At 43.4% G+C, this 17139-nt stretch overlaps 1 protein-coding gene across 2 annotated transcripts in view; it reads left to right on the top strand.

The window, feature by feature from the left end:
- Positions 1-10782: 10782 nt before the first annotated feature.
- CACNG7 (calcium voltage-gated channel auxiliary subunit gamma 7) overlaps positions 10783-17139 on the top strand; it is a 45881-nt gene continuing 39524 nt past the window's right edge. For both annotated transcript variants that reach the window (XM_087917427.1, XM_026712017.2), the window contains exon 1: positions 10783-12754. The gene's annotated coding sequence lies outside the window, so the exon portion shown is untranslated. The remainder of the gene's footprint in view (positions 12755-17139) is intronic.

Raw genomic sequence — 17139 nt, 5'->3', positions numbered from 1 at the left:
TCAAAGGCCTTCTGCGCATCCAAGAATACAAGGGCTATTTGTTTTTCCAGGTGGGCTTCGTAGTATTCCAAAACGTTTAATACTATTCTTAAATTGTTCCTAATTTGTCTGTTAGGAAGAAATCTGTTTTGATCTTTACGTATATATACATTCAATATTTTTCTCAATCTATTTGCTATAATTGTGGTAAATATTTTATAATCAGTCTTTAACAGGGAAATTGGTCTATAATTTTGTATAAGTCGTAAATCTGACTCTTCTTTCGGAATCAGCGATATCAGTGTCTCCTTCCATGAATCCGGCATTCTTGCTGCTAGTAGGACCTCATTTTATACTTCCACCATGAGAGGTCTTATTTGTTCTCCTATTTTCTTATAAAGTTCCCCTGGTATCCCATCGGGTCCTGGGGTTTTATTGTTCTTTTGGTTTTCTATTGCTGTTTTTAACTCGGGCCATGTAATAACTCTAATTAACATTTCCTTCATCTTCTCCTTGATTATTTTATCTTTAGTAATACCCAAATAGTTTCTTATCATGTCCTCATTTACCTCCTTCTTTTTATAAAGATCTCCAAAGAATTTACATGCAATTTCTTTTTTCTGTTCTATCCCTTGTTGGGCATCCCCGTTCTCATCTATTAATTGGTAGATCAGTCTTTTTCGTTTTTCTTTTTTAAGTTTATAGGCCAACCACCTCCTCCTTCAAAAAATATCTGTCTGGCTGTATTTAACTTTGAAACCATTCCTTCTTGTTCAATTAAATTTAATTTATCTTTAGTTATTATCATCTGTTTTTTCAATTTACAATCTTTTGGGGTGTTTTGCAGCTGAATTCCTAATTCTTTGATTCTTTGTTCTAATTTATTTTGTTGGGCATATTTTTCTTTATTTCTTTTAGCAGTATATGATACCGATTTGCCTCTTATTATTGCTTTCATTGTATCCCAAATATTCTGTTTTGTAGTTGCCTCATTTTTATTTTCTTTTAAAAAATAATCTAATTCCTCCTCAAGTCTATTCATAAATTCTTTCTCTTTAATTAGCTGTGTATTTAGGGTCCACCTTTTCCTTGGTTTCTTCCTACCTTTCCACACTATCTGAATCGGATTGTGATCTGCCCATTCGTTTGGTAAAATTTCAATTTCTTTTAATTCATTTACTAACTCACCTTTCATCCACACCATATTGATTTGTGTCCATGATTGGTGAGGATTGGAGTAAAATGTAAATTGCTTTTTCTCAGGGTTCAATTTCTTCCACATGTCTATCAAATTTAGTTCAATCATCATTTCTTCACATGTTTTTGGTAATTCTCTCCCCCCGCCACTCCTGTGATCTTTCTGGTGGTCCACAATAGCATTGAAATCCCCCAAGATACAAATATTCCTTTTATCTAATTCTACTATTTTCCCATGTAATTGTTTAAAAATTCCTTTTGGTTATCGTTAGGGGCATAAATTACCACTAGTAGAATTGTAGTGGTAGTTGTAGTTGTAACACCAGAATTCTTCCATTGGGGTCTATCCAAATTGGCTCTGCTTTCATATCGTCTTTCACATATACTGCTATCCCTTTCTTTTTCCTAAAATCTGCTGGCGACATATACAAATTCCCTAGCTTAGGGCATTCTAAATATTTTACTTCTTCCTTCCTTATATGAGTTTCCTGCAAACATATTATATCTGCATTTTGTTTAATTAATTTAATATTCTTTTCTTTTTTATCCTAGAGTTTAGGCCATTTATGTTAATTGATAGTATTTTATTTTCTTCATCCATCACCTAATTGACTCTTGTTCTTTGTCTTATAGTTACTCCTGTCTCTCTTTGTGGCTGATTGTGCGTCTTTGGTTCTTCTCTCTCTTGATGTTGTTTATTTTTCGAATTCCTATGATTCCCATCTCTATTTTTCTGGTAGTCTTGGTCATCTTGCGAATTCGTTTCTGATTTGTCTCTACTACTCGATTCTTCATGGCCGATCAATCGTTCATAGAATTCTTGGGCTTTTTCCACGGAGCCTACTTTAATTTTTCTTTCTTCCCAAGTGATTAGCATTCCCTCTGGGATTAGCCATCTGAATATGATACCTTTTTGGTTTAATTGGTTCACCAAGAATTTATAATCTCACCTCTGCTCTCTCACTCTTCTTGGGATTTGTTTAAGCACCAAGATTTCTTTTTCTTTATATGTAATTGTTTCTTCTCTAGAAATTTTGTATGTAATATCTTGAACTTTCCTTCTGGCAAATCTCACATGGACCTCTTTTGGATGTTTATGTCGTCTTGCGTAATTTGTGCTCACTTTATATATTTCATTTAACTCTTTCAGAATATCATCCTTATCTTTTTCCAATAGGTCTGCTAATATTCCTGCCTTCACTTGTTCTAAGTCCTCTTCTTTAGATTCCATTATATTTTGGAATCTCAGATATGCTGCAGCCTTGTCCATTTCCAGATATACCAAGGAGTCGTCTACTTCTTTACTCACATTTCTTAATTGCTCACCAACTGTTTCCAGCTTCTTTTCCGTTTGTTCCGTCCTTTTCTCAACCTCCTTTATTGTTAATTCATTCCTTTCTAGTACTTGCTGTATTGTTTCAATTTGTTGATCCAACTTTAAGATGTCTAATTTCATTTCTGCCTTTAAGTTTCCCATCTCTTCTTTTAGTTCATTTGTATCAGCTCTTGTTTCAGTATGATTTTTCACCATTATATCCTGAAGCTTCAGCATGGACTCTTGTAAGGTAAGAAGGGTCGATTGGATATGGGCATTCGTGATGGTCGGTTGTTTTTCTCCAGGTAGCGTTTCTTCAATTGTCTTTTGTGCCATCGCTGAGGGTGATGGCATTGGAGTTGTTTGTATTGAAGAAGTCTTCTTTCCAGTTTTAAGCGTTGTGTTAGTGACAGAGGTCATTTCTTGTAAAATTTGTTTTTGTTCTTGTATTATATTAAATATGTTGTCCCAAATTAACATTCACTATTGAGAAGTATCAGCTATAAATGGCCACTATGCTAATTAATATGATATGTTACAGGATTAACCTCTCTTGTCAATATATATATTCTCCAGAACAATTTTAAAGCTAATTTCTAAATCAGATACCTCGATTTGTAGATCTTAATAATATATCAAATTCCTCTATTTAAATTTAAATACTATTAACCTGTATATCTATAAATGCTATAAAATCCCTAATCTGAAAATAGTGTTATGAAATAATATTTCAAATACTTACAAAACTAAATGAAGATATATCAACCTTGCTATACAATAATTAATTAGTTAATCTGTAGTAATCACAATTAATTATTTAATTCAATCTAATCAATGCCTATAATCTAATATCTATACCTAAATAATTAATTATCACCTCCCTTTTTTGAGTGTGTTATAACCAAATATAAACTTCAATATTTACTAATGTATCAATTAAATCATATATAAATTAAGTTTACCACATTCAAAAATCAGTTGAGTTGGTGTCAAGAAATAATTATTGCAATCCGCAAAGTTTAAAAGCTTAAAGTGTCTTAATATAATTGTTCAGTTCTTTGAGATTCCTTCACCAAACGCACCGGAAGCACAGACTTGCTGAGTAATGTCTCTAATTTCACTGTCGCACTGCACTTTCCGCTGTAGCCGTTTCTCCTTTCGTTTAAAAGTCTTACAGGTCAATTTTTAGATTCAAATAGTCTCTTTCTTTAATAAAGCTTCTCCACTTACTACAGCTCCAGTCCAATAGTCCAAAAAGAGACCAGTAAATTATTCAGTTTGGAATATTTAAAGTTGTAATAAGACTATTTAATTCCTTACTTCAAGTCTCCCCCCATCTCAAGTTCGACCTTCCAATTTTCCCCAAAATCCACAATTCAAATCTTTCAAAGTTCCCTTAAATTAAACTTGTTGTTCTTTCTTCTTTCTTTTTCTCCCACAATTATTGTCAGTCTCTCAGACCCATCGGATTCTCTTATCTTCTTTGTCTGATCACTCACATCCTTACCCACTTCTGTCTCACGAGCCCTTTCGCTTTCACCACTGCTGCTCGTATCTGCTTTGGCCGCTGTTTTCAGGCTTTGCTCCGACTAAGGTTCTCCAATATTCAACGCTCAATCAGGATCGCAAATTCTTTCACTCTCACTCTTCATTCACCACAGTCTGTCACTCACTTGCTTCCTCTTGTATGTAACGATCAAGACTTTAGGACCGCCATTACTGACAGTCTCTTGATGTCGGTCTCCACAGGGTTTCTCTACATCACGATGAGAGTTGCCTTTTCCACACCATGACTAGAGTCTCCCCACACTGGCATGCTTCTCTACAAGATGCGTGCATCCCAAGGGTCACTCCAACAGCAAGAGGAGATAGCGTGAAACTCAGAATGAGCTTCAGCACCTCCATTCGCCCATATCTCATCACCAGAAGTCCCTATACATAATTTATTTTAAGGAACGATTTTGTTCTCCCTATTTATCCCTAGCTTAACTTAGAGGGCGAATCAAAGTTCTCCCTTGAGGCACAATTGACTTCAGGCTCAAAATATCATATTTTGGACACATAATGTAAAGGTCTAGCTTCCTTGAGAAGTCTAGAATAAATAGCCATTCATTCATTCCTTCTTTCCTTGGCTGCCTCCTATGATTCAATATATAATTCAATCTCATTCATTCATTCATTCATTCATTCATTCATTCATTCAAAGGGTGCCCAACTTGAACTATTGGGACTTTGGGCAGCACACAATCAATAAAACACAGGAAACAAAACTGTTTAAAATAACAGAAAAATTAAAAACGATCAGAGCTTGGATTCCTATTATAGCTCACCTTATGGAAATCAAACCAACCAATCCAATCAGCCCAATACCTAATAAAAGAAGCAACTTTTTAGTCTTTATAAAAGCCAGCAGGGTCTGGGCCAGCCACATGCTAAAAGAGGACCTTTCATTCCAGAAGGAAAAAGCAGGCTTCCTGGGTCTCACCAGATGACAGGGACCCAAAGTGTGCCCATCTTTACTAAAATGTGTAGGACAGGGAGACAGCAGTGGGAAAGGTGTGTAGAAAAGATATATCTATGTTTCTCAACTAGAGATGGTATTCAGCAGGTTCTGACCACTTCTGGAGAAATGGTAGCAGAAATTTTGAGTAGTTCGGAGAATAGGCAAATACCACCTCTGACTGGCCCTGCTCACATCTATTCTCTGCCTCCCATTGAGTCCCAGCTGATCGGCTGGATCTTCTTTTGTTGCCCTGCATAGGAGAACGAAGCTGGAAAGCAGGTTAGTGGGGTGGGGAGGGAATAGGAATTTTGCAGTAACCTTCCCCTGCCATGCCCACCAAGCCACAACACACAGAACCGGTAGTAAAAAAGTTTGAATCCCACCACTATTCTTCACCTTGGTGAGTTTAATTTGTGTGAACTTCAACTCCCTGTGCTGACTGAGGAATTCTGGAAGTTGAAGTCCACACACCTTAAAGCCACCAAGGTTGAGAAACAGTGAGATAAGGGGATGGCCTTGAGGGAGGGAGAGAGGGAAGATCCAATAGCAAGGGAACAAACCGATAAACAATAAGGAAGACGGGGGAAGGGGGACAGAAACATCTCAGATGGACACCCCTGAATTCACCTGCAGTTAAACACTTTCATGATTTGCAAGATTCTGATACTTCAGTTCATCTTAATCAAAGTAGATATTGGCACATGTTTCTTGATCTGTTTTACTTTGTAGGGCTGGCAAGGTAGAAGGTAAGAGGAGAAGAGGACAACCAGCATCTAGATCAGAGGTGTCAAACTCTGCTTAAATCCGGCCCACAGGGCCACCCTAGAAATATCAAGGGACCAGACTGCGGTGCCTCTGGCAGCTAAAACAGCCCGGGGGGGGGGGCACACCTCATTTTCACCTTCCTTGGCCTCTTGCACTCTGCCTGCCAAAACTAGGCTGAAAAACAAGCCCAAAACAGGCCAAAAAATGGCCCCAAAACAGACCATGTGACACGTTTTTGGCCAGCAGCGTGCTTCAGAAGGCCATGGTGGGCGAAAACAAGGTGCAGAGGGGCTTTCTGCAGACCCCCCCCCATGCCTCATTTTGGCCAGTAGGGTGCTGCAGGAGGCACCCGGTCCCTCCCCCACTGCCCTGCCACCATCCCCTCTACTGCCTGCCCACAGAGAAGAACTACAATGCTGATCCGGCCCTCAAAGAAATCCAGATTGACACCCCTGATCTAGATGGATGGACTCCGTTACAGCAATAAGGGGGCACCTTTGGAAGACCTGTGTGGCCCAACTAAAGACAGACAATCCTGGAAAAGTCATGTTTAGACCAGTGGTCTCCAAACTTGGCAAGTTTTAAGATGGTAGACTTCAACTCCCAGAATTTCTCACCCAGCCATCCCCCATGATTCCTGGGGAATTCTGGGGGTTGAAGTCCACCTGTCTTAAACTTACCAAATTTAGATAGTTGCTAGGATTCATCACCAACATAATGGCACATAATTATTCATCAGGCAATATCTTAGAAGAAAAATATCATTTGAAGCAACCTGCAGAATTCAGGAGAGAAGGATAAAAGGTGTGTTCTGTTCTATTAATGCTTGATGATAAATATATCTCTACCTTCACCCCCTCAAACTGGCAAGAAGCAAAACCCATTTGCTGTTTTTGTAGCACCTGGTGCAACAGAAGCTCAATTCTGCAACAGAAAAAGCTGGTAGATGTAGAAGGGAGGCTGGAAACAGGTAGCCCATGAGCCTGGTGTTTCAAGCCTCAGGAGTCAGGACTACCAAGCATGATAATGGAGGGCTTCCCTCTTGTTTATTTGTTTCCAACTCTTCTGGACCTTTAACAGTCAAAAGAGTGGGCAGAAACTTCCTGCTGTGGGTCAGTCCTAACTTCAAGGGGATGGGAGCAGCGAAACCTTTTAAAAACATTGGCCCTTGCTTTCCTCCTCTGTACAGACATCCCTGAACTATATAAATACATAGGGACTGTTAGTTTAAAAATAACTGGAAAAGAAATCGATTACTACAGTAGCGCATTACTTCTGCTGACAAGGAGTTTCATGTGCTTTCTCCCGTTCTTATTACTCTGTGGAGGCAGGGGGTCGTTTTGAATCCTCCAAAGTATACTTCCATTCTATATAATTCCATTTTGCAGTAATACAGGGAGTCCTCAACGTAAAACCACGCTTGGGCTGAGAATTTCCATTGATAAGCAAGGCGGTTGTTAAGCGAAACTGGCTTCCCTCATTAAAATGCTTGTTGGAAGCCAGCTGGGAAGGTTGCAAATGATGATCCCTTGACCCCACAATAGTGCAGTGGGGTCTCTTGCTTGAGCAGGGGGTTGGACTAGAAGACCTTGAAGGTCCCTTGGGAAAGCATCCCATGTCTTGCCTGTGGATTGCCAGTGCTCGAGAAATGGATGGGTTTGTTACCTTACCAAACTGATAGGCACCAGAGCACTTTAGCTTTTTTCCCTTTATAGCAATAGCATTTAGGCTTATATCTCACTTCGTAGTGTTGTGTAGCACTCTCTGAATGGTTTATAAATGTCAGAATGTTGCCCCAAACAATTGGAATCCTCATTTTACCGTCATCGGAAAGATGGAAGGCTGACTTCAGCCAATCGGGATCAAACTCCTGTCTATGGGCAGAGTCAGCCTGCAATACTGCATTCTAACCACTGCGCCACCATGGCTCTTTTATATTTAAACGAAGTCCGACCTGTCTCTGGAGCTTATGTAGTGAGACCTTTACTATGATGAATGCAGCAAAGTTCACGAAATGGTCCAGATATGCTCTGATTGTTAAAGAAAGAACTTGCTAGCTGTCCTCCTATAACTGAACAGATTGAAACAAGGAGGTGTATATTTTTCTCCACACACCAGTACTTTGGATGTTGGATGACTTTATGTATAAAATAAATTAAGCAAATAGCAGTTGTGATATTATTTGTTCACTCATATTTCTCTTTGCATATTTCTAGGACACTTTGAGGCTCTGATAACAATCAGAGGCTTGTGCAAACATTAAGCAAAATCCAGAGGAGGTTGAAGACATTTTCATAGGTATTTTTCATTTACTTATTTGTATCCCACCTTTATTATTTTTACAAACGACTCAAGGTGGCAAACATATCCAACACACCTTCCTCCCTCCACAATATTTTCCCTACAATAATAACCCTTTGTCGGTCTTGAATGCTGTTTCTCCATCACCCCATATTTCAGCTCTACACCCAAAGTTGAACTCACTCTTTTTCTTCCAAAAAAAAAAAAAAGTCTATTTTCTGAGTGCTGCAAGAGAAATAGAAAGGAAAGAGGAGAAAGACTGGATAAAAATCTGTCAGGTTATTGAAATGGTGCTGGATCTGTGGTACTTGGGACTAAGAATTGTTGGTTCTAATAGCGCTGCTGGAAACAATTCTCCCATTGCTTTGGCCCCTCCAATACTGCGTATCCCTTGGAAAAATAAAAGGCTTTAATTTATACAGGCTTTAATCCAAACTGGCATTTCTTTTCCCTCTGCTTCGTTTGGAGTATATTCTTCTGTTTGCTTTCTAATTCTCCTCTTGCTACCCAGAGAACACAAAATGTTTATTGTGTTCCACTTTTGCATATTTCTTTTCTGTGCCCAAGAGGTCCCAACAACTCAAGTCAAACAGTCTGAACTGTCTTTAGAAATTCAAAATCTGTAGCGTCTCCCAGTTTCTGCCCAATCCTAGCAATCCCTGGTCTAATTCTCTGTACAGACCATTCTCCACCCGCAGCAGTTCATTTCGTGACAATTCATAGTTACAACAGCATATGAACTATGACCGTTTTTCACACTTAAAACCACTGCAGCATCCCCATAATCAGATAACCAAAATTCAGACACTTGGCAACTTGACTCATGTTTACGACTGTTGTAATTTATTATCCATTTAGCCAGGGGTGGATTCTACCGGTTCAGACTGGTTCAGTAGAGCCGGTTGTTATGATTCTGTGCAGTTTGGAGAACCAGCAAATGGTGCCCCTGGCTGACCCCACCCCTCCCCACCCAGTCAGTCCTTACCACGCCTGTGTGACGTTGTGTGCATGTGTTACATCACTGACTGCATTCTCCCATGCCCATCCCACCCTGCCCAGTCACTCCTTATGGTATTGCTTTTTTTTCTCCCAATGGTCAGCTGTTTTGATCATCAGCTGTGCCAGGATCCTCCTAGCGGTCTTACTGTTTCATCCAGGAGGCTTCCCTGAGGCCCAGGAGGCAAAAAAGGGGTGGTGGTGGTGGGGCTGCGTGCCCCCACCCGCACTCTGTTTTTTTGCCTCCTGGGAGCAAAAATGGCTTCCCAGGAGGCTTCCCTGAGGCCCAGGAGGCCAGAAAATGGAGCACGGGGGGTGTTGCAAAAAAAAAAAAAGAACCATGCCCACCCAGTCACATGACCATGCCCACCTAGCCACTCCTACCTAGTAGCCACGCCTACAGAACTGGTAGTAAAAATATTTGCATCCCACCCCTGCATTTAGTCTATGGCATATCATACGTGTTCTAGCAATAAAAATTATAATGGAGTAACCGTATAACAGTTGCACTGTCCTGGGGTCAAGTGATCACCTTTTGCAACCTTCTGACAAGCAGAGACGATGGAGAATCCAGATTCACTTAACACAACTGTAAGTTGAGGACTACCTATATAAAACCTCTATTTCCCCTCCATGGGGAAGACAGAGGGCTCTTATTAAGTATGTTGCGCTTCTGGCTTTTCTTGATTAATCCCTATCCACTCTCCTTTTCCTGATCAGAATAATAGAGCTGGAAGGGACCTTTGAAGTCTTCTAATCTAATCCAATTCTCTGCTCAAACAGGAAACCTCATACCATTCCAAATATATATGGCTATCCGGTCTCATCTTAAATACTTCCAGTGATGGAGTAGTACCATAACTCCTGATGGCAAGATGTTCTACTTGCTAATTGTTCTCATAGTTAGAAAACTTCTCCTTAGTTCTCGGTTGGATCACGTGATAAGTTTTCATCCCTTACTTCTTGTCCAGCCCTCAGATGCTTTGGAGAATAGACTTACCCCCTTTTCTGTGTGATAACCCCTCAAACCTATCAGCTCACCCCTAGACTACACGTACCCAGTTCCTACAAACTGGGTATCATCCTATGTTTCAGTCTCCAGCTCTCCAATCATCTCTGTTGCTTTTTTCTGCACTTTCAGAGTTTCAACTGTAATAAATAGGACAATCTCCCCCCACTCTCTATGTGTGGGAGGGACAGGGGTGGGTGGGGTGAGGATGGTAGACAATATCTGGGGCTCCCCTAAAGTTCTGTAAATGAAACAACAAAGACACAATTAAAGCAAAATTTGAGGGCACTCCCCAAATGAAATAGGAAGAAGAAAGGGGGATCTTAAAAGCCACCCAGGTCTTTTAAATATCAGTACTTCCCCCCCCCGCCCCCCAAAAAGATCAGACTGACAGAGTTAGGGGACCCAAGAATTTCCTCTCAAAGGTTATTTAAACGTTCAGTCCAGCTTTTGATCTTTTCTAATTGTTTGGTGGTTAAGTCTGCCTTTTTCGGGCGTTTAAAAGATTCTGTGACCGAAATCGCTCTTTCACTTCAATTGTCTGCCCACCCCCACCCCCAGGGATGCACACGCGCACCCCTTCCCCCTGAGCTTGTGATGTGGGGTCTGGGAAGCCGTAGCCGACCTAACTCCGAAACTTCAGGATGGCTGGCAAGTTAAGACACAAACACACACAGGCACGAAATCTATATAATATACACAAATCAGAATCCCCGGACGTTTACATTTTCACAGCAGTAGTTCTTGAACGATCCAGCTGAGCAGTCGCATCCATTAAACGGGCGTGAGTCAATGGGCAAAATCCGGTGAGGTTCTCTCAGTTTGGGACCTCCTCTCTCATCTCTCTCCCTTCACCGCGACGCTCTGTCGTCCTGCGTACCCCTCTCGTTTTAGATCCCTTCCAAACGCCACTCGCATATCAACACGCGCGCCCCAATTCCGCGCGCTCACGCGCATATACACACGCACACCGAGTCAGACAGCGGCTGAGCGGGCAAAACTGCGAGCGCCAGCCGGTCTGTCGGTCCCTTTAAGAGTGGTACCTCTGACATCACGGCCAGCTGCAGTGAGCCGGGCTGGGTGCTGCTGAGCTGGGGGTGATTGTGAATTCTCCTCTCGCCCCTCGTCAGTTCCCAGCCAAGCGGATCCCGTGATCCAGCGGGATCCGGCAGCGGGGGCGCCCAGTGCTTTCCCTCCTGGGTGTGTGGGTCTCTGTGTGTATGTGTGTTGGTCTGTGAGCACGCGCGCGCCCGTGTGTGTGTGTGTGTGTGTGTGTGTGTGTGTGTGTGTGTGTGTGTGCGTACGTGTGCGCGAAAAAGCGGGGGAACCGACTCACAGACAGCCCAGCCGCCTCTCGGCAGCCGACTGCGGCACCAGTGCCCGATCGAAGCCCCCAGGACAAGCTCGGTAGCGGCGGCGGCGACTGCCTTCCTGTCCGTCCCCGCTGCGGCTCAGCTCCCTCTTGCTCACCGCTACGGCCACTGGCTGAGAAGAGCCGAGCCTTCTTTCTCCCTCCCCATCCGTCGGCGGGATGCTTTCAAGAAACGGGGAGCTCTGTGGCTCGTAGAGGCCTGGGCATTTCCATCCTCTGATCTTTTGTCTTTCTTTGCGTCTCTCTCTCTCTCTCTCTCTGTGCGCGCGCGCGTGGTTTCCCTAGACGGCTGTTCCCCCCCCGCCCTCTCTCCCCTGCTGCGATTTTTTGGAGGCTTGTTGGGTTTTCTCTCCGGTTTTCCGCCCAGCCTTCTCCTCTTCCTCTTACGTTTCGCTCTCCCTCTTCTTCCCCTAGCAATTGCGTCGCTTTGGCCTCCCTTTGGACCATCTGCGATCGTCCCCTTCCTCGCCCCCTCTGTGCTTCACGCCTGCCGACAACCTTGCTTGCTCGGCGCCGGCTTTTCTCGCTCCCCTCCGTCCGCTGAGGCGGCTTTCCCGGCTGCTCCCCTAGCCCCTCCTCCCGCTGCATTCATTCTCTTCCCTCCCTCTTTCTTTCCACTCTCCTGCCTCGCCCCCCCTTCTCGTCCTCCAGCGGTCCCTTCTTCGGCTTCCAGCCTTTCGTCTGCCGCCGCCGCCGTTGCTGCTGCAGCCGTCCCCCTTCTCTACCCACCGCCGCCTCTTCCTAGCCGCTGCCTGCCTTCTTTCGCTGCTTCCCCCCCCTTCTGTCATTGCCCCCCTCCCTGCCCGCTGCTGCATTCCTTCCTTCCTTCCTTCCTTCCACCCTCCTTCTCCCTCCCTCCTTCTCTCCAGCTCCCCAATCGAGATTTACCACCCTCTTGTCCACTGCTGCAGCGTTTCCTTTTTCTATTCCGTCGCCCCTTTCGAAACGCTGCACCCGTCCTCTCCTCCTCTTCCCCCCCCCCCCACCCCACAACACACACACACACACACACACACACGTTCATACACTCTTTCTTCTTCCTCACTTTGGAATGAAGCAAACTTCTGGATGGGGCGTCCAGCAATAGACCCCTGGCCTTTGGGCTTGCAGAGGGCCGGCCCTTGAAGCCGGGGGGTCCCCATTTCGCCTCCCCTCTCAGAAAAGGGGAAAAGGCGGTTTTCCCCAAACCTGCTCCCCTCCCCGGTCGCCGCCGACGTCGGAGTGCAAAACAAGGCGAAGTAACAAGCAGGGGAGCGATGCAGGTGTGGGGGAAGGCGAGCAAGGAATCCGGAGCCCCCGCGGCGTTCTAACCGCAAGGTGAGACGAGCGGCTGCCCTTCCGGCCGATCCCTGCCATGGTCGGCCAAGCCTATTACTTGAGAATCACTGCCTGCCTTCCCTGAGCTGGCTTCCCCCGGGCCCTGCTGGTTCTGGGGCGGGGGGAGGGGGAAGTGCGTGCGTGCCCCTCTGCATTCATGCCTTGGAACTATGCAGCCTGCCCGGTGTCATTCCATAAACCAGCATGCCAGGCAGAACTACAGAGACCAGAGTTCTGTATATACTGGAAAAACTGGGGCCATCGGCAACCCATTATCTCCACCCCACAGCCCTTGCTGATTTTAAGAAAGAATCCCCTTGTTTATTTCATCCTTTGGGGCTGATTCGTCCAGATGTGACTGCTACTTTGTACAACTTCGGCTCCTTTACCAGTTTGTGGCCTTTCTCACACTAAACAGTGCAATGGTGGTTGTGGACTACCTAGGTATGTGGCAGGTGTGTAATGGTTGGGGTCTTGAATCCTTGGGGTTGTTTTTTTTTAAGGAATGGGCTTCAACTTGAAAAATCTGCACCTTTTAATTCCTTCTTGATAGCCAGTGTGTGGCTGGATGCTATATGCTTATAGAGTTATCTTAAATCTGCTTTTGGGTAGTGGGTGCTGAAGTACAAGGATTACTGGGGATTATTATTGGAATAATAATCCCCAGTCTAAGATTGTGGGATACTGCAGGTGGCAACTTTCTTTGCCACTACACGCGTATTGCCTTCTTGGGACAAGTGCAAATTTTCATTGTTGTTTTTTTTTAACCATGTTTGGACCAATTGTCATCAACTTGATGCTGCTGCTGCTGCTGCTGCTGTAAATACCTTTATTGTTTTCCCCATTTTGGCAAGAAAGATAATCAATGTGTCAGGAGCATAAGATTTTTTTTGTCTGAGAGTCATACTTCTATTGTGGTGTTCTAGGGCCAGAATGATAGGATGTATCTGCTATGCTACAAGAGCACAGCAACGCTAGGTGTGTGTGCGTGTGTGTGTGTATTAGGACAGGGGAGAGAATTGGTGTCATACATAGATTTCTTTAGCTCCTCACTGATAGGCAGGCAGGTGATTTCAGACAGAACATGAGACTGGTTTCTTGTAGTGTTTTCTGCTTAGCCTGCTTCTGAGGTTGTGTTAGTGTGTTGTGCAGGTTTAGTAGGACAGGCTAAGGGAGGATGCAAGAACCTTTAACACCTTTCTCTGGATGATACATCAGGGCAGCCTTCTCCAGCCTCCAGATATATTGGTTGGGCTGCCATGATCATCATTCCAGTCATGGAGGCTGATCATCAGGAATATTGGAAGTTGTAGTCCAAACACATTTGAAGAATACAAGATTGAGGATGCTTGCACTATTATGCTGTGTGTATCTCTCTGTGTGTGTGTGTGTGTGTATGCATGTGACTAAGAAACTGATAGAGAAGGTTTTCCCCTCAATTTTTTCCAAGCATTAATCTGCCTATCAGAATAATTTCGCAGCGGGTATTGTACGTCTTTCTGCTTGATGCCCTGATATTTTTGCATGATTTTTCTTAACTCCTATTTTCCTTGTCTTCGCACATTACACATACCTTTTCAAACACTGGGGTTATGGTAACCCCACCCCCCACTGCCCCCTATTAATATTCTTTTACAGGCACGTATGATTTATCGAGGAGGATCCCCACATTATACAGTGAACAAGGGTGATCTTTGTGTGTGTGCGTGTGTGTGTGTGTGTGTGCGCGTGCCCCTTGTCCTGGATATGCTGATGAATTTAAGCTTAGCATATTTCTCACTCCTCCTTGGCTGACTGCCTTCTTCAGAAGAACGTCTTTTATAAGGAAGTTTCCTTCAAGACAGGCATCCATGTGAATTTTCTATCCTTCTGCCTTGGTGGGGTTATGGGGGAGGTTCTCCCCGCTAGCAGAGGAACATCAATTTTCTGAATGGTAACGTACTACCTGGTGCTTAGTTGGGGGTTAGAGACTGGGTGCTTTTACACAAAAGAAGACCAGGACTCCCTCAGGTAATCCTAGAGGTGATATGGCTATGAGCTTCTTGATAGGTGAAGCTGATGTAGCCATGGGTGGAAGGACAAGTCCCTGGTGGTGGGATGGGATGGAGATCGGTACCAGACTGGCATAGCACACAAGAGCCAAATAGGAGGCAGGCTGGCTGAGAGCTAATTTTACTACCTTTGTGAATCTGTGTCAGGCACAGCATCATTCCTACAATAATAGTAGTATGCTGCGAGTTGGAGCATCCGGCAGTGAAAAGGATGATGGAGGAAATGTTATTATGCCTCCCTTGGTGCTGAGTGGGTTGGGGGGGGGAGTAGTAGGGCATAGTGGCTAGACTGCTGGTCTTAAACAAAGAAGACTCTAATTCATTGAGCTTCTTGGATAGGCTGAAATGGTTTCTGTAGGAAGATTGAAATTTATTTGCTGTTCATTTATTGTAGAACGTTTACAGAGACACTCAACTTAAATATTATACCTTGCTCTGAGTGGCAAGCAGTATTTTTAAATATAAAAAGTCCACCTGTAGTCTGACATATTTGAAGATTATTAAGGTGAGGAAGGCTTTATCAGGCACAATACTTAGACACCCCCATACTCCCCCAAGGCTTATTTGCTAATTTGGGGCTTCTCTGATGTCAAGGCATAAATAAACCAAGCTGGTGAATAAACAGGTGTTCTTGGGTGAAAGGGGAGACTTAAACCAGTATTTCTCAAACCTGGTGACTTAGACAAATGGGCTTCAACTCCCAGAATTCCCCAGCCGATATGCTGGCTAGGGAATTCTGGGATTTGAAGTCCAAAATGGCATTTATGCTTTCTTGTACGTGGAGCTTACCATTTTGAGTTTGGAAATCAACGGGTAAAATGGAAATTGGATTTTCTACTTCCACATGCCATTTCTTTATAGAGAAGTAAAACAACAACAACCCTCCCACCTACCCAAAAAATAATTAGTCCTGTAAAAATTCATTTGGGGTCCCTTAACATCCCTGAGACGTATCCTGCACATCTAGTGTGTTACAGATACAACCCATCTTCTCAAAGCTTGGGGGAGAACAGATGGGTTAGGCTAGGTATGTTCCCTTTTATTCTAAAAACAGATCTGTGAAACAAGCTTACATTAATTGTACTCTGATTATATCACACAAACAAGGGGCTCAGCACAATATACCGGTATTCACCTCAGCAGGGTAAGGCTGAGTTATCCAGCGACATTAGTGACTGGATGCAGATTTGAAATTCTTTCTCCTTAAAAAAAAAAAAACCTGTTTCCCAACTTCAAAGTCTTTATTTTATTTAGCCCTATCCAGCATTGTTTGATGCTGAGGGAGGTTGTAGGTCAAAACTTCGGAAAAGCATCACTTGGCTTCACCTAGCTTAGTTTTTCCCTCTATTAAAAAAGGAGGGATTTCACTTGTTACATTTTTGTGGATTCTGCTGCTGTTGAAGACCAGGAGTGAGGCTGGCAAAGATGGCTGCCCTCACTAAAGACAAATGGCTTGGTCCATGCCAAACAGATCATTTGGCCTAACTGCCATATTATTTTCACTGATTGAAACAAATCCATAACATCTTGATATTTTTTTGCTCTGGAAAGGTAATAGTCAAAGGCACTAAAGTCTCACATTCTTTCAAAATATGTAACAGAATGACAGAGTTGGAAATCTTTTAGTCCAACTCAGGTAGGAAACCCTAAGCCATATCAGACAAATGGTTGCCCAGTCTCTTCTTAAAAATTTCCAGGAATGGAGAACCCATAACTTCTGAAGGTGAGCCATTGTGATTAATTGTTCCCACTAGAGGAAATTTCTCCTTAGTTCTAGGCTGCTTCTCTCCTTGGTTAGTTTCCCATCCATTGCTTCTTGTCCTGCTTTCAAGTATTTTGGAAAATAGGTTGCCCCTTCTTCTTTGTAGCAGTCCCTCCAATATGAAGTCCCCTTCCCCAATCTGACGTCCTGCAACCTTGCTGGTTGGACCAATGAGAGATGAACAAATCTGGGAAGAATCCAGTTGGAGAGGTCTAACAGAACTGTGGGCAAACGTAGTTCTAAAGCGGTTACTTGAACACAGGATCAATGTTTCTTGCATATGGATACCAGAATTTTGCAAGTATATGGCTTGCCATCCAGAATGTGTATTTAATTGTGCTAACATATCCCGCTGGGTGTAGTGTGTGAAAAAAACAACAACACGTTTTTGTAGGCCAACATTTACAGTAATGATGAATGTCCAATGGAAGATGGCATAGTTCCCAGTCCATTTCCATGTGCTAGGGTTTTTTTTTTTTGCCTTTTGTGTCAATAGATCTCGTGCATGTGTTTTGCTTAGTCTGCTGGGTGAATTCTGTCAAGGACAGTACGTGACAAATCATGGAGAAATA

This window comes from Pseudonaja textilis, chromosome Z, assembly GCF_049901715.1.
Source record: "Pseudonaja textilis isolate UNSWEBS1 chromosome Z, rPseTex1.2, whole genome shotgun sequence".
Taxonomy (NCBI): domain Eukaryota; kingdom Metazoa; phylum Chordata; class Lepidosauria; order Squamata; family Elapidae; genus Pseudonaja; species Pseudonaja textilis.
Note: the sequence above shows the minus strand (reverse complement) of the source record. Positions and strands in the feature narration are given on the sequence as shown.